Below are 23,164 nucleotides of genomic sequence, written 5' to 3' on the forward strand. Positions count from 1 at the left end.
CCAACGAATGGGAAGGTTAGCAAATGAATCAACAAATATGGTTTGTGTTTTAGAGGTTTGGCTGTTCCACATAACAAATATTGCATGGCAGATGCATGGTTCTGATCTCTCGTAGCTTGGCCAAGTCTCCCCTTTCGGGTTTTTTTCATCCATTTCTTTGTTTCAGGAGTCACAGGAGTTTGAGGGGAGCTGAAAGGAAAATCTGCAAAGCCCAGAGCATCGCTTGCCTGCTCATCAGGACCTGTCATCCAGGTCAATGGTCCAAGGAACCAGAGAAGATTCTGTTGGATAAGAACAGGGACATCCCAAGACATTTTGCTGCCCTGGGTAAAAATGTAGCAGATGATTCAGACACGAGTAAAAATCCCTTAGGTAGGTGGGTGTGTGGGTGGGTGGGTGGGTGGAAGGATGGATGAATGGGTAAAGAGGTAGATAATTAGAGAGAGAGAGAGAGAGAGAGGGGTAGGTAGGTAGGTTCAGGATAGAAAGATGGATAGATAGATGGGTAGTAGGTAGGTAGGTAGGTAGGTGGGTGGGTGGGTAGATGGGTAGATGGGTAATAGGTAGGTAGATAGATAAATATGAGAGAGAGAGAGAGAGAGAGAGAGAGAGAGAGAGAGAGAGAGAGAGAGAGAGAGAGAGAGAGAGAAACAGACAAAGGTGGGTGGGCGAATGGATGACTGAATGGATGGATGGGTGGATAGGTAGATACAGAGAGAAGGGGTAGATATGTAGGTATGTAAGTAAGTACTCTAGTTAGGTAGAGGATGGGCTGTCAGATGGGTAGATATGTAGGTTGGTAGATAGGTAGAGGATGGATAGATAGATAGATAGATAGATAGATAGATAGATAGATAGATAGATAGATAGATGGAAAGAGAAAGAAAGAAGGAAAGAAGGAAGGAATGGATAGGCAGACAGACAGATAGATGATAGAAATGATCAATTGATTCGATGGATAGAGATAGTCAGACAGAGAAACAGGGATGGATGGATGGATAGATGATTAGATAGGTAGATGATTAGATAGGTAGGTAGGTAGATAAAGGGGGGATATGTAGGTAAGTAGTGTAGGTAGGTACGTGTAGCCAGACAGTTAGAGATAGATAGGTAGATAGATAGAGAATAGATAAAGAGATGAGAGAGAGAGAGAGACAGACAGACAGACAGAGACAGAGAGACAGAGATGGGTAGGTGGGTGGGTGGATGGATAGGTAAGTAGATAGATAGAGAGGTAGATGGGGGAGATAGGTGGGTAGGTAGTTAGGAGATAGATAGAAAGGGAGGGAGGGAGGGAGGAAGGGAAAGTAAGTAAGTAAGAGGTTATACATAGGCAGACAGAGACAGATAGATGATGGTTAGCAATGATACATAGATAGGTAGGTAGGTAGGTAGGTAGGTAGGTAGGTAGGTAGATAGACAGGCAGGCAAGCAGGCAGGCAGGCAGGCAGAAAATGGATGGATGGATAACAACTGATGGATTTCTGAATACTGAGTTATTACCTTGTTCAAGGATGAAAAATCAATGCTGCGTCCATCATTTTATATGACAGCTGGAGGCAATGTCCACATTCAAATTGCAAGTCGTGAAGGCATATCACTTGTTGCTTGTTTTTGTTACGTTTAGCTTGTCTGGCTGCCCGTCCCATTATTGTGACTCTGGGTGGTGAACAAGAAATCAAAACCAGAAAGAAACAGAACTCAATTAATTAAAAGGAAATTAGTATCAGCAGCAGTTGAGAGTTGCTATGAAGAGGATTCTTTGCCATCTGAAGATATTCTTCTCCTCTTTCCATGCACATGTCTTTGGCCCCCCTCCCCACCCACCCCTCTTCATTTACTCACTTGTTTAGAGAGAGAAAACTCAAAAGCAAGGTCCAGGTAGTCCTTAACAGATTAACAGAGTTGGAAAGGACCTAGTAGGTCATCTAGCAAGCAACAGGCCCTACACCATTTCTGACAGATCTCTTCTTGAAAGCCTCCAGTGATGAAGCTCCCACAGCTTCCGAAAGCAACTTCTGTTCCATGGGTTGATGGTTCTCCCTGTCAGAAAATGTATCCTTATCTCTAGGTTGAATCTCTCCTTGATCAGTTTCCATCCATTATTCCTTGTCTGGCCTTCAGGTGCCTTGGAGAATAGCTTGACCCCCTCCTCTTTGTGGCAGTCCCTCAAATATTGGAAAACTGCTATCATGTCTCCCCTGGTCCTTCTCTTCACTAGACTAGCCAGGCCCAGTTCCTGCAACCATTCTTCATATGCTTTAGCCTCCAATCATCTTGGTTGCTCTTCTCTGCACTCTTTCTAGAGTCTCAAAATCTTTTTTATAGTGTGGTGACCAAAACTGGATGCAGCATTCTAGGTGTGGTCTTACTAAGGCTTTGTAGAGTGGTATTAGTGTCACTGCATTTATTGGTTTTCCAGCTTCTGCTTATATTCTGAGTTAACAGCAGACTGAACTATTTCTTACCTGCAAATGATTTACTGCGCATGTCAGACATTACACCACACATTCTTTCCTTTACTTTCTCTTCTGATCTTCTGTTCGCCTGCGAAGGTGGCAGGCACATAGCTCTTGCCAAGATGTGATTAATTCAGTTAGCAAACTTTTGTATTTTTACTTTCTTTTATATTAAAGTGTTTTTATTGGAATATCCTTCGGTTTTATTTTCGCTTATTCAAAAGTATGCTCAAGGAGAAAGCCATGGTCCACGCTTCGTTAATTCAGGGTGGAACTTCCCCCTGACAATTAGTACCTCATTTGATCTTGATTGAACCCATTTGTTAATGCAGTTTAGGATTGCATTGGCATTTTTAACTGTTGGGTCATATTTAATTGGTTGTCCACTAAGACTCCAAGATCCCTGTCACAGGTTAATGCTTTTAAGCCTGGTTTCACCCCGTCTATTTGTGTACTTTGGGTTTTTCTTGACGAATCCTTGACTTACAATAGTTTGTTTTGTGACTGTCCAAAGTTACAACAGCACTGGAAAAAGAGACTTATGGCCATTTTTCAAAATTCTAACCATTGCAGAATCCCCATAATCACATAATCAAAATTCAGAACCTTGGCTAAACAAACTGTACACCACATATTCATTAAACATGATAACAGTGTCCCAATATTTGAAGGGATGTCACAGACAGGAGGGACTCAAGCTATTTTCCAAGACACCTGAAGGCCAGAAAAGGAATAAAATGGATGGAAACTGATCAAGGAGAGATTCAACCTAGAAATAAGGAGACATTTTCTGACAGTCAGAACTATCAATCCATGGAACAGAAATTGCCTTCGGAAGTTGTGGATCTTCTTCATGGCTGTCCAATCTTTTCTTTTTTATTATTAATTTTTTTTATTTTTTATTTTCAAAACAAACACAACACAAAAAATCTTCCCTCTTTACATACTGTAGAAAGTGTAACAGTTGGTTACAAAAGACTTTCGTGCATCTCTTCCACAGTCATCAAGCATAATTCATATTAACTCAAGTATTTTAACTCAGATATTTATACATGTTACCATCATCATACCTCCATTTTCATTTGACTACAATTGTTTAAATGTCCTTCATCATAAAATATACCAAGATTTAATACATAGCCACATACTGGCATTTCATTTACTATTTCTAAAATCCTCCAATAACACTGAATCCTTATGTCCTGTTCTAGCTAAACATCCATAATATTTAGTAACAAAATTTTCTAATCCTCCTTTCCAAATCACTGTTTACAACTTACACCCAGTTTCCTTATGTTGTACCCATACATATATATGTTGTTATCATTATCCCTCCTTTATTTGACTGTGTCTTTTATCATAACATTTCCCCCTAATAAACAAAACTTAACTGAATCTAACTTAGTTCTTTTTTATTAACCTTTATATATAATCAAAAATATTTCTAATCTTCCTTTCATGGGTACCATTCAATATTCATATCCAATTATTACTTATCATAACACTATACATGTATACATTATTATCATTATCAATTATTTATTTAACTATATCTATTGTCACTAAATTTCACTAAGTTTAACTAGTTTTAAATTATACACTTCCATCTATCAGCCTGTATCTTTCCAGTAGCAAAACAGTCTCAAGTCTTCTGCCATTTGTGGTATCAGTCCTCTAATCATCTCCTTAATCAAATTTGTATGGACTCCTCTTAGCAACTCATTGCTTATAAAATCTCTCATGTAATTTCGATGCCCTTCTTCTGTTTCCTTAATCAGCTTATCTTTAATTGTCAGTAGTGTTATCGATGATGTTGCTAATAAAATTTCTCTCTTTAAATCCATAAATTCTTTTGTTTTTTCTTCTTCTGTATCTTGCCATCTGGGGTAGAGTTCCCCTCCATTTAATTTCTCTTTCAATACTCCACTATTTTCATTTCCAGACACAAACCAATCACCATAAATATCGGCAGATTTAATTTCTTTATGGTCATTTTCCTCTTCGGTTTTTAGAATTATAATCTCCACTTTTTCCACTTGATAAACATCTCCAATTTCTTCGTCATATTTTACTGTTAGATGCTCTAAGTCTTCCAACTTCTTCTCCATCCTCTCAAATGTGTTTGATAATTTCTGAATTTCTAATAATATCTTTTGCAGGCTTAACGTTTCTTTCTGCTGTTGAAGTTGTGCCATTATCTCCAGCTAACAAACACTGCTGCTCTAGCTTGGAAGATTTTTACAAGATTAAGCATAGATTCACAATAATGTTTTATTTTCACTTTTCTCTGGTTAAAGATATACTGCAAAGGGACATCTGTATGCTTTTCTTCTTATCACTCTCTATGAACAAGCAGTGAGACCTTTAAGTGCCAAGCCAGGATAATCAGTGAGAAAAGTAAGAGTGTTTCATTTCCAATACACAAACCTCCAGCCTCTGAGTAGCAGTGTTATTGTTGCAATTTTCTTTGTTTCTTTTTGTATCTTTTTTGTATTTCAAGTTAAAAAAAGGTCCGATTCTTGAATGAGTTAGAAAAACACTCACAGGAATGAAAGAGGAGAATTTTAGTCCATAGGTTACAAATAATAATAAAAGAAAAAAATAGAAGAAGAAAACTTAATCCATTCATTTTAAAAGGCTTGCATAAATTCCATCCATGAACATAGCATTTAAAAAGTAGATAACCCACTGTCCAAAACTTAATTCCGCTGCTTATTTTTTCTGTTCTCCAATTTAAATGAATTTTAAGTTTTTTATAGGCAGTCTCTTTTAAAACAGTAAAAATTCCTCACCAGCTGGAAACACTTTCTCTTTCCATATCCTTCTGTTTTGGAGTCGCCCCGACTTCATCAGCTTTGACTGGATTTTTTGGTCGCTGGTTTGAAAAACTTCTCTTGCATTGATCAGGGACTTTGCGATGTCCCTGAGATCAGCAAGACATATTCTTCCTGTTCACTACCTCTGCGGGACGGTTTAGGTCTGATTGGACCACCCAGTGGCAAAAGTATCGGCTGCGGTCTCAGAGCATTGAGACCGCACGTCCGTATCATCGCGACGTTGGATCCTCCTCCCTGTCCAATCTTTTCTTGAAAACCTCCAGTGGTGGAGCACCTGCAACTTCTGGAGGCAAGCTATACCATTGACTGATTGTTCTCATTGTCAAGGAATTCCTCCTTTGTTCCAGATTGGATCTCCATCTGATGAGCTTCCAACCATTGTTTCTTGTTCTGTTCTCAGGTCCTTTGGAGAATAAGTTGACCTCCTCTACTCTGTGACAGCTCTTCAAGGACTGGAAGGCTGCTATCATGTCACCAATAACCTTTTTCTTTGTTAGACAAGACATAACCAGTTCCTGCCACCATTCATTGTACAGTTTGTCAGCCCTGCAGCCATCTTTTCTTTTGGATCTTAGGCCTGCCACACTTTCTATTATTCTATTATGCATTTTCTATTGTGGGAAAATGGGAGGAAGGATTGTATGGAGTTGGATGATATGTAGTCATAACAAAATTATTTCTAGAAAGCCAAGGTCATCCTTTGTCTCTGCAACTCTGCACCTGACCGGAACTGGATGGGTGGAAACTGCCAGCATGGCAGGGGAAGATTGGACCATGGGATGGACTTGTGGGTATGATCAAGATCTTGAACTTTCAACTGGGTAGGAAAACCAGGAAGCTTTCAGATTCGGGTTTTCCAAGGTGTGCCAACATGACTCTCTTAATCAATTGGAACGTTGAGGAATCATTTGCCTCTGACTCAGTCTCTAGACCCCTTATCATCTTTGTGTTCTTCTCCTCACACATAGTATCTTTCAGCACCCTTATTGTATCATGGTGACCAGAACTGGATGCAGCACTTCAAGTGTGGCCTCACTAATGCAGTATAAAATGATGCTATTACTTCTAGTGATCTTGGTACTCTCCCTAGGAATGTATTGGTTTCTTTGGAAGCTGAAGCACATTCCTGGCTTAACCTAGGATAGATAAAGGTAAAGCTTCCCTAACATCTATGTGCTAGTTGTTCCCAACCCCAGAGGTCAATGCTCATCTCCATTTCAATCCCAAAGAGCCAGTGCTGCCCGAAGACGTCTCCGTGGTCATGTGGCCGGCATGACTAAACACCGAAGGTGCACGGAACGCTGTTCCCTTCCCACCAAAGGTGGTTCCTATTTTTCTACTTGCATTTTTTACATGCTTTTGAACTGCTAGGTCAGCAGAAGCTGGGACAAGTCACGGGAGCTCACTCCATTACGCAGCACTCGGGATTCGAACCGCTGAACTGCCAACCTTTCTGATCCACAAGCTCAGCATCTTAGCCACTGAGCCACCACATCAACCTAGGATAGCAATGGCTTTTTTGGTAGCGGATAAAAAATATTTTACCAGTGACAAAAGTGATAAAAGTTCTTTACAGTCTTTCTTCAGCATTCAAAAATGCAAAGAAGTGACTCTTCTGCTGTTACAGCTCCCTTCAAAACCCACAAATATTCCTAAAATATATTACGCTTCATCCACAACAATCCATCCCAGCTTGTGAAAAGTCAAAACCTTGTGCTTAATTTTATTTAATTTGCATCCTCTGTCCGTCTGCTGAGCTTGGAAAGGTAAACAGAGATGTGATATGAAATAACCTGATTGTGGAGACTCAGCAGCTGACAAAATGGAAATTGCCTACAAAATCAGCACATATTTGGCCGAATAACCATTTTTTGTTTTCAGGATTGAAGGCCAAAGTTATTGCCAGTTCCCAGTTCCATGTCCTAAAAGCCAATTGGCCTAGATATTAAATCTATTTCCAGGTCTCCCTTCAATCCACTGGAGGCAACAGATTAGCCTAGAGCAGGGATCAGAAACGTACGGCTCCTTGTACTGGTCGGCTCCACAATTTATAGAGGGGAACCAGACTTCCAGTTGGCAGAGGAAAAAGGATGCCGTGCTAGGAGGACACTCTATGGTGGGGGAACCAGACTTCTGGTTGGCTCCAGAATTGAAGGGTGGGGCTTCTGGTTAGGACCTTTGTGGCTCTTTGAGTGTTTAAGGTTGCCAACCCCCAGCCTAGAGGACATAATACAATACAATAGTAGAGTTAGACAAGGAGCAAGCAATTGTGTCTTCCAACAATTGATCACTGTGAAGCCCCCCCCCCCCCCAATCCTTCAAAGCCAAACACAACCCTGATGTGCAATAATGGTTTTCTCTTACCTTCGCTACCAGTTTGGAAGTGGGCGGACTCATGCAGTATGCTTCTGTGCATGCGCAGAGCGTCCATGATGACGTCTAGGCGGGTGGAAGGAGCCTCCCGCCGCTACTGGTTCGCCCGAACCGGAGCAAACCAGCAGAATAATACCTCTGCTTGACTCTCTGAGAAAGGAATGTTATTTTGACTATATATCTCCCGTATTCCATATAATCCCCCCTCCCAATTTCCCACAGCATTCACTGTGGCAGGCCTGAAGGCCCAATGCAAAAGATGGCTTCCAGGCCTGACACGGTGACATCTAAGCTAGTAGTTTTCATCATATCTTCTGGCAGTAGATCCCAATGCACCCTACTCAGAGTTAAACTCTTAATCTAACAAGGGTTGCTGGGATTAATGCATTAATATCCCACCTTTATTACTCAACTAACTCAACCAACTTTATTACCTAAAGTGGGACTGGAACTCACAACCTCCTGGTGATTGGTTCAAAATCACCCAACCAGCTTTTAGGCCTAAAGTGGGACTAGAACTCACAATCTCCCGGTGATTGGTTCAAAATCATCAGGCCAACTTTCATGCCTAAAGTGGGACTAGAACTCACAATCTCCTGGTGATTGGTTCAAAATCAATCAGCCAACTTTCATGCCTAAAGTGGGACTAGAACTCACAGTCTCCTGGTGATTGGTTCAAAATCACCCAACCAGCTTTTAGGCCTAAAGTGGGACTAGAACTCACAATCTCTTGGTGATTGGTTCAAAATCAACCAGCCAATTTACATGCCTAAAGTGGAACTGGAACTCACAGTCTCCTGGTGATTGGTTCAAAATCATCCAGCCAACTTTCATGTCTAAAGTGGAATTAGAACTCACAATCTCCCGGTGATTGGTTCAAAATCAACCAGCCAATTTACATGCCTAAAGTGGAACTAGAACTCATGATCTCTTGATGGTCATCCCAAAGTCACCCAATCAACTTTCATGCCTTAGACAGGACTAGAGTTCACAGTCCCTGGTTTCTAGCCCAGTGCCCTAGGGGGCGTTGGAGTCAGGGTCAGCATCAAGGCAAATTGAGAGCTCTGAGGGGGAAGAAGGGGTGGAGCTGGCAGAGAGCAAAAGAGGTGGAACCTGGGCCATCCGTCAGCCCTCAGATGAAGATCAACAGCCCCCAGGTCGGAGAAAGAGAAGAAACAGCTGGGTCCAGTGTCTGATGCATGGATGCTCAGAAGGCAGAGGAGAGGAGAGCAGTGGAAATCTATGGGCCGGTCCTTGGGACGGAAGAGCCACCACTGCTAGTGAAGCCTCACCCCAGCTCTGGGGATAAAAGGCAGGGGGCAGAGATGAATAGATGCGGCGGACAACTATTCATCTTCCAGCCAAATGAATTTGTTATCCTGCGAGAGAAACTCCTAATAAAGAATCTTTTGAGTTCACGTCAGAAGGTTTGTCATTTTTTGGGAGCTGTGTCAGAACACCTCATTTCAGCTCAACCCCAATAGCCATTGAAAGCTGAGTGATGGCCTCAAGACAAAACTTTCCCTGAGAACTTAGCAATGGTCATTGCTTTCCTGGATGCATTTCCTTGGATAAGTGGACTCTCCAAATTCTCTTTAATGCTGCTGACCGCAGCACGCATACATCTCTGAATGCTGAGTCATCCTCCCCTTTTGCTGACACCGTTATCCTTTATGGATTGCCCCCAACCCGGAGAGACACTTAAGTCGATAAAGTAGAAACTCCTTACAGCTCATGTCAACCAGGCTGGGGTGGGGAAAAGGAAGGGCAGCGTGGCTTTGATTCAAAAAATACGTACACCTTGATTTAACTGTTTGTTCAGTCTAATAGTTCTGAGTCTTAATAGAGTGTAATGGGCTTAGCGGGTGTAATTAGAACCCTGTTAGCTAGACAGGTCCATCATCCCCAGGCAGCTTCTGCCAAGATAAACTCTGCGTGCTCAGCAAAGGGACTTGAAGATTAGAGGTTGCCAAGAATGGGCAAAGATAAATCAAAAGGCGGCTTCACAAAAAGTAAAAACAGAAAGAATAATGCAGAATAACAGAGTTGGGAGGGACCTTGGAGGTCTTCTAGTCCAGCCCCCTCTCAGGCAAGAGATCCTATACCAACAGGGAGGACTAGAAGGCCTCCAAGGTCCAACTTTATTATTCTATTCTAGTTGTCTAGTTTAATGAAAAGAAGGACTAGGGGTGACATGATAGCAGTGTACCAATATCTCAGGGGCTGCCACAGAGATGTGTCAAACTATTGGTGTGTCAAACTATTCTCCAAAGCAACTGAGGGCAGGAGAAGAAGCAACGATGGAAACTCGTCAAGGAGAGAAGCAACCTAGAACTAAGGAGAATTTTTCTGAGACCTAGAACATTTAATCAGTGGGACAACGTGCCTCCAGAAGTTGTGAATGCCCCAACACTGGAAGTTTTTGGGAAGAGATGGGACAACCATTTGTCTGGAGTGGTGTAGAGTTTCCTGCCAAAGTAGAGGATTGGACTAGAAGATCTCCAAGGTCCCTTCCCACTCTGTTATTCTATTCTATTCTATTCTATTCTATTCTACTCTATTCTACTCTATTATTCTGTTCTGTTCTGTTCTGTTCTGTTCTACTCTACTCTACTCTACTCTACTCTACTCTACTCTACTCTACTCTTAACACTGAACCCAATCCAAGCATTGTCCCTTTGCATTTGTTGATGCCTTCTCCAGGGCTTGTTGAACAAACCAGAGTTTTCACATCCAGCTTCCATCCTTCTTTCATACAGAGGAGTCCAGAACTGGCAAATGCCTGTTTTCAAACTACTAGCAAGGCCATTGTGAAGAAGGAAGGAGAGATTTCACCTAAGAAATATAATTCATCAGAGCTTACTTCCTTGCTCTGCTGTCTGCGTTGCTACAAGGTCTCATAGCAACCACTGTAAGAGCTTCCAATAAAAATGCAACTTGTTTCCTTCCTTCCCTCCCTTCTCGATATTCCTTTATTATCCTCATCTTCCTTTTTGAATATCTATAAGATATGCATCACTTGGGAACTATTCACCTTTATGCAACCTGAGACTTTACTTTGTCTCATATATATAAGCGGGAATCGAACCTGGGCTGTATTACATATCAGGCAGTTGTATTAGCCACTAAGCCACAGGCTCTCCTCCTTTATCAGCTAAGCCAGGAAAATAGGTATGTGTTATGGCACAGCATGATCCGGTTGAGCTGCTGATGGACTCGGATAGTGAGGAACCATATGAGTCTGACCTGGATGATGTGGAAGACCCTGTGCAGGGTTCAGACTCAGAGCAGGGACCAGAGAGGCTGGTTGGCCACCAGGAGGCGCCTGAGGCATGGAGCAGTGGGGAGGATCAAAGGCAGTTTGTCCTTGATGCTAGATTGAGAAGGACTGAGAAATGGAAGCAGCAACTCCGTAGACAGACTCACAGAAGATGATTAAGCTCAGGTGGTTGTGGATTGGCCCCTCCCAAGAGAGTTTATAGGTGAGGCGTTGGGAGGGGACATTTGCAGGAAACAACCGTTCGAATTAGTAGTTAAGAAAATCTATCTGAGTATTCTTGCCGTGTCTGTTTGTTTGGACTATCTGCGTTGCTTCATTTTGAATTATCTGGGTTGCTCCATTGAATGTGAGTTGTCTGGGCCTTCAGCCAAAGGATTCATTATCTCAGTAATTAAACAGTGGCAAACAGCCAAGTCTGTGTTCTGGTTTATTCACAGGCGTGGGAAGCTATCGAAATAGAGAAACACCCCCACAACATGAATAAACGTGACGATACCTCCCGCCTACCAGACATCTGGAAACCAGCCCTGGTAAACAAACGAGCCCCACCCACCACCCAGGCCTATAACAACTCTGTAAAGTGGGATGGTCTGGGAGAGAGGGACTGGCCTAATGTCACCCAGTTGGCTTTCATGACTAAGGCAAAACTAGAACTCACAGTCTCCTGGTGATTAGCACAAAATCACCCAACTGGCTTTCATGCCTAAGGTAGAACTAGAATTCACTGTTTCCTGGTGACTGGCTCAAAGTCCCCCAGCTGACACTCACGGCTAAGGCAATGTTGGAAGAAGAATCTATCTGTTTCAGTGCCAAGCTGAAAGAAAGACACTGGAGACAAAATGCAGGCTGGAGGCTGATTGGAAAGATGGTTTAATGATGAAGCAGAACCACATGGGTGATTCTAGGCAGTCCACCACATGGAGTTGAGAGTGAGAGGTTTTCATACCTTCTCTTGGCCTTTGCACTTGAGCTTCCTGTTCCTGTGGAAGAACATATATTCTATTGGCTGTTGTAGGAGTTATGTAGAGGTCATAGCTGGCTCTATGGGCAAAGTACAAATCCAAGTGTTTGTCTGAGCTACGATTGGTTGAAGTTTGGTCTGCTCTGAGATGATGCAATGAAGGAGCATGTTTTCCAAAAGGGTGTTGGGCAATTCCTATTATGGCTTAATGGCTTTGTCCTGGTTTGGATCTTGACTGAGGGCTAATCCTACCATTCTGCCTTTGTTCAGTTCTTGCTGCGGGGAGTAATGGATTACCAAATCTGCATTTCTAAAAGCTGCCCCAGTTTAGTATCTGCTTGGGGCAGAAAGGTGGAGCTCTGAGTTTCTGTCTCCCTTTAAGATTTTTTATTTCCCTTTTAGGGGAAATACTTTATCCTGCCTTTTTTTATTATACCTCAAAATATTTCTGTCAGGGTTCCAAATAGCATCCAAAAGTAAATCGGAGTCCGAGGGAAAATGTTGCTCAAAGTTCCCATTTATTAAGAGAGCCATGTTGGCACATCTGGGAAAACCTGAACTTGAAAACTTCCTGGTTTTACCCACCCAATTGAAAGTTGAAGCTTTTACCCCCACACCCACAAGTCCATCACATGGCCCAATCATCCACTGCCATGCTGGCAGTTCCAGTCAGGTGCAGAGGTGCAGAGACAAAGGATGACCTTGGCTTTCTAGAAAGAATTTTGTTATGGCTACATAGCATCTAACTCCGTACAACCCCCCCCCCTCCCATTTTCCCACAATAGAAAGGGCATAGTAGAATGATAGAAAGTGTGGCAGGCCAAAGATCCAAAAGAAAATATGGCTGCAGGCCTGACAATTTCATTCTTCTAGGAGTGGGTTGGGGTTGGCTTCCCACAGGAGGATTTAAATTCATGGTCTCCTGCTTTCTACCCTGCTCTTAACCACTAGAAATATAACATTCTGCCTTTGTTGTTGTTAGTTGCAAAGTTACGTCCGACCCATCGCAACCTCAATGTTGCCTCTTTACCTATAAGTTTAACTGTATGTTTAAGTGTATGCATGCATGGATTTCAGCCTTTTTCCTTCCTATTTTCCTGATAACAGAATAACATGGAAGAGACCATGGAGTCTTCTAGTCGATTCCCTGCTTAAGCAAGAGACCTGATAGCATTCCGGACAAATGGCTATCCAGTCTCAAAGCTTGTGCGTACTTATAAGTACAATTGTTGGAAGAAATATCCATCTGGTTTAAATCCAAGCTGGGAGAAAGACACTGGAAACATGGAGGCGGATTGGAAAGATGGTTTCATGAGGAACAGAGCCAACCGAAGTTCTGGGACAGTTGACCAATTGGTTTTAAGAGTACATGAATTTTTATAAGTTTCAGAGATGCTGCTGGCGGGTTGTGCAATGTCTGAAAATGCCCTTAAGAGATTTGTGCAATGTAGTGAGCTCTGAATCTTCTGCTAAATGGCAGTGGGTTAATCCTATTATGTCCTGAAGGATCATGTCCTGTTCTTCTTAATCCCATCACCCTGGAGCTGAAGGTCTTTTGTTTTGTAAAATAGGATGGCCCAGTCTTTCTCAATGGGCACAAAATATCTGCTGGAGTCTGCTTCCTGCCTCTAAAAAAACATGTTTCTCCATTTCTCATTTAGGGAAATATAACATTCTGCCTTTGTTGTTGTTAGTTGCAAAGTTATGTCCGACACATCGCAACCTCAATGTTCCTCCAGGCCTTCCTGTCCTCTACCATCCTCTGGAGTCCATTTAAATTCACTCTGACTGCTTTGGTGACTCCATCCAGCCACCTCATTCTCTACCATCCCCTTCTTTTGCCCTCCATTGTTCCCAGCATGAGGCTTTTCTCCAGGGAGTCCTTCCTTCTCATTAGATGGCCAAAGTACTTGAGTTTCATCTTCAGGATCTGGCCTTCTAAAGAGCAGTCAGGGTTGATCTCCTCTAGGACTGACTGGTTGGATCACCTTGCAGTGCAAGGGACTCGCAGGAGTCTTCTCCAGCACCAGAGTTCAAAGGCCTCCAATCTTTGGCGCTCAGCCTTCCTTATGGTCCAACTTTCATAGCCATCCATTGCAACTGGGAAAACCGTAGCCTTGACTATATGCAGTTTTGTTGGCAAGGTGATGTCTCTGCTTTTTAGTATACTATCTAGATTTGCCATAGCTTTCCTCCCCAGGAGTCCTTTTTAAAAAAAATAAAATTCCTCAAATTTCATTCTTCTAGGAGAGTGTGTGTGGCTTCCCACATAAATATACAGTACTTGTTTCAGGTCTTGGAAATGCAAATAACCCCAAACTGAATGAGGGTCAGTTGTGAAACATGGAGAAAGAAAAAGAAAGAAAGAAAAGGAGACCCAGATCAAGGGGCTGAAATAAGAGACTTCAAAATCCAGGAAGAAATTGCTTTTTCGATGTTTGGCTTTAAGAAGAACAGGCTATGAGACACCAGGATGGAGCTCATCAAATACCCCAAAGAATCTCACACAGAAGAAGGTCAGGACCCCGCCTCTTTCTTTCCCACAAAGCAAAATGGGGATTTGGTCGGGGGGGGGACCAGTTACCAAGGAAATGAACACCGCAAACTCGACGCCAGACAGTTTTCTGTCTGCAATGCTTCCCTGGTCAGAGATTAGAAGAAAGAGGATGGAAGGATTCTGTGCTTTTGTTATTAATGCAGAGGAGGGAGGGAGGGGAGAAGATCCATCTTTTGTAACTATTGCAAGGAAAATTGTGTGGGATAGTTATTCAGAAGCCTCAGGATGTCTCTGTAGATTGAACTTTCTTTGGCCCTCCCTACTCTTTCTTTCTTTCTTTCTTTCTTTCTTTCTTTCTTTCTTTCTTTCTTTCTTTCTTTCTTTCTTTCTTTCTTTCTTTTCTTTTTTTCTTTCTTTCTCTTTCTTTTCTTTTTTTCTTTCTTTCTCTTTCTTTCTTTCTTTCTTTCTTTCTCTTTCTTTCTTTCTTTCCTTCTTTCCTTCCTTCCTTCCTTCTTTCTTTCTCTCCCTGCCTCCCATTCTCCTTCTATTCTTTCCTTCATTCTTCCTTCCCTCCCTGCCTCCTATTTCCCATCCTTCCTTCCTTCCTCTTTCTTTCTTTCTTTCTTTCTTTCTTTCTTTCCTTCTTTCCTTCCTTCCTTCCTTCTTTCTTTCCTTCCTTCCTTCCTTCTCTCCTTCCCTCCCATTCTCCTTCTATTCTTTTCTTCCTTCCTTCCTTCCCTGCCTCCCATTTCCTTTCCTTCCTCTTTCTTTCTTTCTTTCTTTCTTTCTTTCTTTCTTTCTTTCTTTCTTTCTTTCTTTCCTTCCTTCCTTCCTTCCCTCCCTGCCTCCCATTTCCCATCCTTCCTTCCTCTTTCTTTCTTTCTTTCTTTCTTTCTTTCTTTTTTTCCTTCCTTCCTTCCTTCCTTCTTTCTTTCTTTCTTTCTTTCTTTCCTTCCTTCCTTCTCTCCTTCCCTCCCATTCTCCTTTTATTCTTTTCTTCCTTCCTTCCTTCCCTGCCTCCCATTTCCTTTCCTTCCTCTTTCTTTCTTTCTTTCTTTCTTTCTTTCTTTCCTTCCTTCCTTCCTTCCTTCTCTCCCTCCCTCCCATTCTCCTTCTATTCTTTCCTTTCTTCTTCCTTCCTTCCTTCCCTGCCTCCCATTTCCTTTCCTTCCTCTTTCTTTCTTTCTTTCTTTCTTTCTTTCTTTCTTTCTTTCTTTCCTTCCTTCCTTCCTTCTTTCTCTCCCTCCCTCACATTCTCCTTTTTTATTTCCTTCTTCCTTCCGTCCCTCCCTCCTTCCTTCTCTCCCTGCCTCCTATTTCCCTACCTCTTTCTTTCTTTCCTTCTTACCTTCTTCCTTCTTTCTTTCCTTCCTTCCCTCCCATTCTCCTTCTTTCTTTCCTTCCTTCTTCCTTCCTTCCTTCCCCCCCCCTCCCTCCCTCCCTTCCTTCTTTTTTCTCGGTAGGATGACATTTTCATCTAGTTATCTATCCCAGAAATAAAACCAATTTATGCAGGCTAAGCCTTCCTTTTATATAAGCAGTGCATAGGGGAAGCTGAACATTTCTTCAACTGCATAGCATGCCATTTTATTCTGAATTGGATTTGCAATTGTGAATGCTCTTTCTGAAAACACAATGGTAGATATATATTCATCAGTGTTCACCATTTCGCCAGCCCCAGCCTGCTTCTGCATTTCACATGTTCATGAATCTATTTTCTGTAGGCAAAAAAGAGGCTCCTATTTCAACCTGTTTCATATAGAAAAAGCCCTTCTATTTACAGGAGATGGGGAGAGAGAGGGGGGAGGGAGGGAGGGAGGGAGGGAGGGAGGGAGAGAGTGAGAGAGAGAGAGAATGAATTTACCATAATCGTAATGGCAGGGGAGAATTTTTGATGTAGTCTTGCAGAAGCATGAATGCAAAACTTGCTGTTATGACAACAAGTATTCAGTTTGCAGACTATGTACTGTGAAGTCTGAATATGGGGTACCCTGTAAAGTAAGCGATTATTATTATTATTAGTCTCAGAAAAGGAGGAAAGCAGGAGAAAAGCAAAGAAGGGCAGGAGGAAGAAGAAGAAGAAGAGAAGAAAGAGGAGGGGGAAACGAGAAGAAAGAAGAAGCATGAATGCAAAACTTGCTGTTATGACAACAAGTGTTCAGTTTGCAGACTATGTACTGTGAAGTCTGAATATGGACCCTGTAAAGTAAGAGATTATTATTATTATTATTATTATTATTATTATTATTATTATTATTATTATTATTATTATTAGTCTCGGAAAAGGAGGAAAGCAGGAGAAAAGCAAAGAAGGGCAGGAGGAGGAAGAAGAAGAAGAGAAGAAAGAGGAGGGGGAAACGAGAAGAAAGAAGAAGGGAAGGCAGAGAGAAAAGGAATGCAAAAATAGGAGAAGTTGTAGGAATTGGGTATGTTACAGGAAGCTGCAGAGGTTGCAGGAATTATATATGTCTAGTCTAATGAAAAGAAGGACTAGGGGAAATATGATAGCAGTGTTCCAATATCTGAGGGGTTCCTACAAAGTCAAGGGAGTCAATTTATTTTCCAAAGGACCAGAAGGCAAGGCAAGAAACAATGGATGGAAACTAATCAAGGAGAGAAACAACCTGGAATTGAGAAATTACCTAACGGTGAGAACAATTAACCAGTGGAACAGCTTGCCTCCAGAAGTTGTGGGTGTCCCATCACTGGAGGCTTTCAAGAAGAGACTGGTCAACCATTTGTCTGAAATAGTGTAGACCAAGGGTGTCAAAGTCACGTCATCACAGCGGTGTCATGTGACATAATGTATCACAACTTTTTTTCCCCTTCACTAAATTGGACGTGGGTATGGTCAGTGAGTGATGCACCCGGCCCGCAGACCATGAGTTTGACAGCCCTGGTGTAGACTCTCCTGCTCATGCAGGGGGTTGGACTAAATGACCTCCAAGGTCCCTTCCAACTCTGTTATTCTATGTTCTAAGAAAGTGACCCAGGCTGGAATTGAAGCTGCCCATTCAGAAGCATCGTAGCCAACTTTAATAGCAACATGTAAAAGAACCTTCTCCCAATGGCCCAAAAGAGATTGAGGGAATTCCATTTGTTGATCAAGATGGACGCCATCAACTTTCAAGAATAAAATAGAGTTGGAAGGACCTTGGATGACTTCTAATCCTACCCCCTGCTTAGGCAGGAAGCCCCATACCATTTCAGACAAATGGTTGTCCAATCTCTTCTTAAAAACTTCCAGTGTTGTAGAATTCAGAACTTCTGGAGGCAAGTTGTTCCACTGGATAATTGTTCTGTCAGGAAATGTCTCTAGGTTGCTTCTCTCCTTAATTAGTTTCCACCCATTGCTTCTTGTCCTGCCCTCAGGTGCTTTGGAGAATAGTTTGACTCCCTCTTCTTTATGGCAGCTCCTGAGATATGGGAAGACTGCTATCATGTCTCCCCTAGTCCTTCTTTTCATTAAACTAGACATACCCAGTTCCTGCAACCGTGTTTTAGCCTCCAGTCCCCTAATCATAGTTGTTGCTCTTCTCTGCACTCTTTCTAGAGTCTCCACATCTTTTCTACATCGTGGTGACCAGAACTGAATGCCGTATCCCAAGTGTGGCCTTACCAAGGCATTATAAAGTGGTATTAACACTTCACGTGATCTTGATTCTATCCCTCTGTTGATGCAGCCTAGAACTGTGTTGGCTTTTTTGGCAGCTGTTGCACATAGCTGGCTCCTATTTAAATGGTTGTCCACTAGGACTTCAGATCCACAAAAAAGAAACATGTCACTTTCTACAGCCTGTGTTATACTTTATGCTTGCGTTGAGTTTCTTAATAATCCTGGGAAGATCCTGGGAAAGTCTGGTGCCATTTGAGGGTGGCAAAAAAAAGCTGATCGAAATGTTAAGCCACTGAATTTTCATACCTCTGTTGACCTTTCACAGCATCTTTTTAGCTCTTCTATTCTCAGTTTTCAAAGTGTGCTCCAACATATCCAATAATCTTATTAGAGGAGAAAAGCTCCTTAAGAAATAATGTGATTAGTAATCTCACAGCAGAGGGCAATTATTTATTCTTCCAAAAATTAATTGATTTGCACCCAAATTGCAAAATTTGTTATTTGTGCATTCTTAAAGAGTATTTCAAGTGGGTAGAAAATAGGAAAAAAATGGTGAAGGGTCCAAAACAGAGCCAGTTTGATATAATGGTTAAGGCACCAAGCTACAAACCAGGAAATTGTGAGTCCTAGTTTTTCTCCTTAGGTATGAAAGATGGTGGGGGGATTTACAGCCAATCACCGGGAGGCTTCTGTGTTCTCTTTCCACCTCAGCATGAAAGCTGATTGGGCCAATCCTGAGAAGAGAGGGAGTTCTAGTCACACCTTTGGCATGAGAGTTTTTTGGCCAATCACTAGGAGACAGTGAGTTCTAATCCTGTCTTATCAATAAAATGCACCTGGGGGACTTTGGATCAATCACCAAGAAGCTGTGATTCTAGTCCTGCTCTAGGCATGAAAGCCAACTGGGTGACTTTAGGCCAATCACCAGGAGACAGGGAGTTCTAGTCCCGCCTTAGGCATGAAAGCCGGATGGTGGCTTTGGGCCAATCACCAGGAGATGGGGAGTTCTAATCCTGCCTTAGGCATGAAATCTGGCTGTCCTACACTCTCAGCCCAAGTGCCCTCACCAAATTGTTGTTATGGGGAAAATAGGAAGAGGAAGGAACATAAGGTATGTTTATTACCTTGAGTATTTATAAAAATAAATGAATAAATAAATCCCCCTTTGATCCTAGGAACTGAAGTAAATGAGATAGAACCAACAGTCTAACCACAGTGAAAGTCAGAGAAGAAGAAGAACAAAGTGATTTTTAATAATATTTATATATATATTTTATTATTATTATTATTCAAAAGGAAATAATAGCCAGTTAGGAAACACTGAACAACTAAATGGCAAGTGGTGATCTCTGAGAAAAATTATAATATACTAATTAAGATCCAGGCATTATGTGGCGTGAAATCTGGAAGGATTTTATATGGATTTGCATACAAATGTAGAGACAAAAACCTCATATTTTGCTGAATAAGCCTGGTCGAAAAGCTCTAGAGAGTAAATAAATATTAGGGGGAGCTTTTTCTTCCTGCATTAAGGGAAAACAATCCTTTTATAGTAGAAGTATCGTAATATCCACGAATCTGATATAAAGTGGAATGAACACAATTTTACTTAAATTCAGACCTTTTATAATAATATCAAAGCACCAGTTTGGTTTAGTGGTAAACCCATTAGGTTAGAAAGCTGGAGAATGTGGGTTCAAGTCCCACCTTAGGCATGAAAGCTGGTTGGGTGACTTGGGGCCAATCAAAACCAGGAGACCGTGAGTTCTAGTCCCACTTTAGGCATGAAAGCTGGCAAGGTGACTTTGGGCCAATCACCAGGAGACAGTGAGTTCTAGTCCTGCCTAAGACATGAAAGCCAACTGGGTGACTTTGGGCCAGTTACATTCTCTCTGCCCATCTCACCTCACAGGGTTTTTGTTGTAGGAAAAATTAGGAGGGGGAAGGTGTGAGTTATTTGTAAAAATAGTAAAGGTGGGATACAATAAAATAAAAATAAATCAATAAAATGGGAGACGAAATGGATTAAAATGTGGAGACTCTAGAAAGAGTGCAGAGAAGAGCAACAAAGATGATTAGGGGACTGGAGACTAAAACATATGAAGAACAATTGCAGGAACTGGGTATATCTAGTTTAATGAAAAGAAGGACCAGGGGAGACTTGATAGCAGTGGGGTTGCCACAAAGAAGAGGGAGTCAAGCTATTCTCCAAGGCACCTGTGGACAGAACAAGAAGCAATGGGTGGAAACTAATCAAGGAGAGAAGCAACTAAGAACTGAGGAGAAACTTCCTGACAGTTAGAACAATTAATCAGTGGAACAGATGTTGCCTCCAGAAGTTGTGAATGCCCCAACACTGGAAGTCTTTAAGAAGATGTTGGATAGCTATTTGTCTGGAACGGTATAGAGTTTCCTGCCTAGGCAGGGGGTTGGACTAGAAGACCTCCAAGGTCCCTTCCAACTCTACTATTGTATTGTATTGTATAAAATTGTATATATCTCTCTACACTCCTCTCTGGAAGGAGGAGTGGGGGGAGGAAGGAGGAGAAGGGAGGACAATGGAGGTGGAGGAGGAGGAGGAGGAGGAAGAAGAAGAGGAGGAAGAGGAGTATTCAAGATACCATCCATTGTTTCTTGTCTTGCCTTTTGTTGCTTTGGAAAATAGAGTAGAATAGAATACCAGAGTTGGAAGGGACCTTGGAGGTCTTCTAGTCCAACCCCCTGCCTAGGCAGGAAACCCTATACCGTTTCAGACAAATGGCTATCCAACATCTTCTTAAAGACTTCCAGTGTTGGGGCATTCAGAACTTCTGGAGGCAAGCTGTTTCACTGATTAATTGTTCTAACTGTCAGGAAATTTCTCCTCAGTTCTAAGTTGCTTCTCTCCTTGATTAATTTCCACCCATTGCTTCTTGTTCTACCCCCAGGTGCCTTGGAGAATAGTTTGACTCCCTCTTCTTTGTGGCAACACTTGAGATATTGGAAGACTGCTACCATGTCTCCCCTAGTCCTTCTTTTCATTAAACTAGACATAATAATAATAATAATAAATTTGGATTTATTAGCCGCTCCCTTTCCAAGCAGGACTCGGGGCGGCGTACACTAGAACATATATAAACAAACATATATACAAAGACATACATGCACGGAGGAGGTAATAGATTACAACATTTAGATAATTAAAACCATTAACATACCCCAATAATAAAAACCCAATATACAATAAAAATTTAAAATTTAAAAAAAGACAGTCAGGAGGAATATGAAAAAATTACGGTTGAGCCAGGCCAGATAATTGAAAGAGGTGGGTCTTCAACTGTACACGGAAGGAGCGGAGATCGGAAATAATCCTGATGTCACGGGGGAGGTCATTCCACAGGGCTGGGCCCATCACAGAGAAGGCTCTGCCCCTGGGTGTCGCCCCCCGACACTGTTTGGAGGACGGCACCCAGAGAAGTCCCTCTCTGTGTGAGCGAATTGGTCATAGGGATGTGTGGGGCAGGATGCGATCCTGCATGTAACTAGGTCCTGTGCCATGAAGCGCTTTAAAGATCATAATCAAAACCTTGAAACGCACTCGGTAGACCACAGGAAGCCAGTGCAGCTCGCGCAGGAGAGGTGTTACAGGGGAGTATCTAGTCCTCCCCATAATCACCCGCGCGGCCGCGTTCTGGACCAACTGTAGTCTCCGAGTGCATCTCAAGGGAAGCCCCATGTAGAGAGCATTGCAGTAGTCCAGGTGAGACGTCACTAGCGCATGGGTGACTGTGCGTAAGGCATCCCGGTCCAATAAGGGGCGCAATTGGCGCATCAGGCGGACCTGATGGAACGCCCCCCTCGCCACGGCTGTTACATGGTCATCCATGGACAGCCGGGCATCTAGGAGGACGCCCAAATTGCGCACCTGTTCCATGGGGGCTAGTTGCACGCCCCCAATGGCCAGAGATGGAAACACCTGGTTGAACCGGGGGGCCGGAAGCCACAGCCACTCCGTCTTGGAAGGGTTGAGTTTTAGTCAGTTGCCATCCATCCAGACCCGTACGGCCTCCAAACACCGGGACATCATTTCGACGGCCTCATTGGGGTGGTTCGGGGTGGAAATGTACAGCTGAGTATCATCAGCATACAGATGATATCCCACCCCAAAACCACGGATGATCTCGCCCAGCGGTTTCATGTATGTGTTGAACAGGAGAGGCGAGAGCACCGATCCCTGTGGCACTCCACATGTGAGTGACCTCCGGGTCGAACTCTGCTCCCCTGCCAACACACGTTGCGTCCGGTCAGAGAGGTAGGAGCCAAACCACCGTAAAACGGTGCCCCTGACTCCCAGCCCCTCTAGCCGGTGCAACAGGATACCATGGTCGATGGTATCGAACGCCGCCGAGAGATCTAATAGGACCAGGATAGAGGAACAGCCCCTATCTCTGGCCCTCCAGAGATCATCAACCAATGCGACCAAGGCCGTCTCCGTGCTGTGCCCGGGTCGGAAGCCGGACTGGCGCGGGTCTAGATAATCATTTTCCTCCAGGTGACGTGGGAACTGCTGTGCCACCACACTCTCTACAACCTTCGCTAAAAAAGGAAGGTTGGAGACAGGACAATAATTGACTAGGTCCGTTGGGTCCAGGGAAGGCTTCTTGAGCAGGGGCCTCACCACCGCCTCTTTCAAGGCGGCCGGTAGAGACCCCTCACCCAACGAGGCGTTCACTAGGCCCAGGAGCCAGTCGCGCGTAACCTCCCAGGATGCCAGTACAAGCCAGGAGGGACACGGGTCCAATAAACATGTGGTGGGTCGCAGACGTCCACGCAACCTGTCCAAATCCTCAATGGCAACCGAGTAAAACTCCTCCCAAAGCGGTCCCTCAAGACTCGCCACGGGCGTCTCTACTGGACCACTGAAAGGGGCCCATCCCATCCGGATTTGAGCGACTTTGTCCTGTAGATATTTCCCAAACTCCTCTGCTCTGCCCTGTAAAGGGGCTTCCCGCGGTCTCTCAAACAAAAGGGAGCGAGTCACCCAAAACAGGGCGGCAGGGCGGTTATCTGCGGACGCAATAAGAGCGGCACAATGTTGACGTTTGGCCGCTCTTAATGCCACAAGGTACGTCCTCAAATAGGCTCGTGCCTGTGCTCGGTCA

The sequence above is a fragment of the Natrix helvetica genome (assembly GCF_964273705.1).
Source record: "Natrix helvetica genome assembly, chromosome: 2".
Lineage (NCBI taxonomy): Eukaryota > Metazoa > Chordata > Lepidosauria > Squamata > Natricidae > Natrix > Natrix helvetica.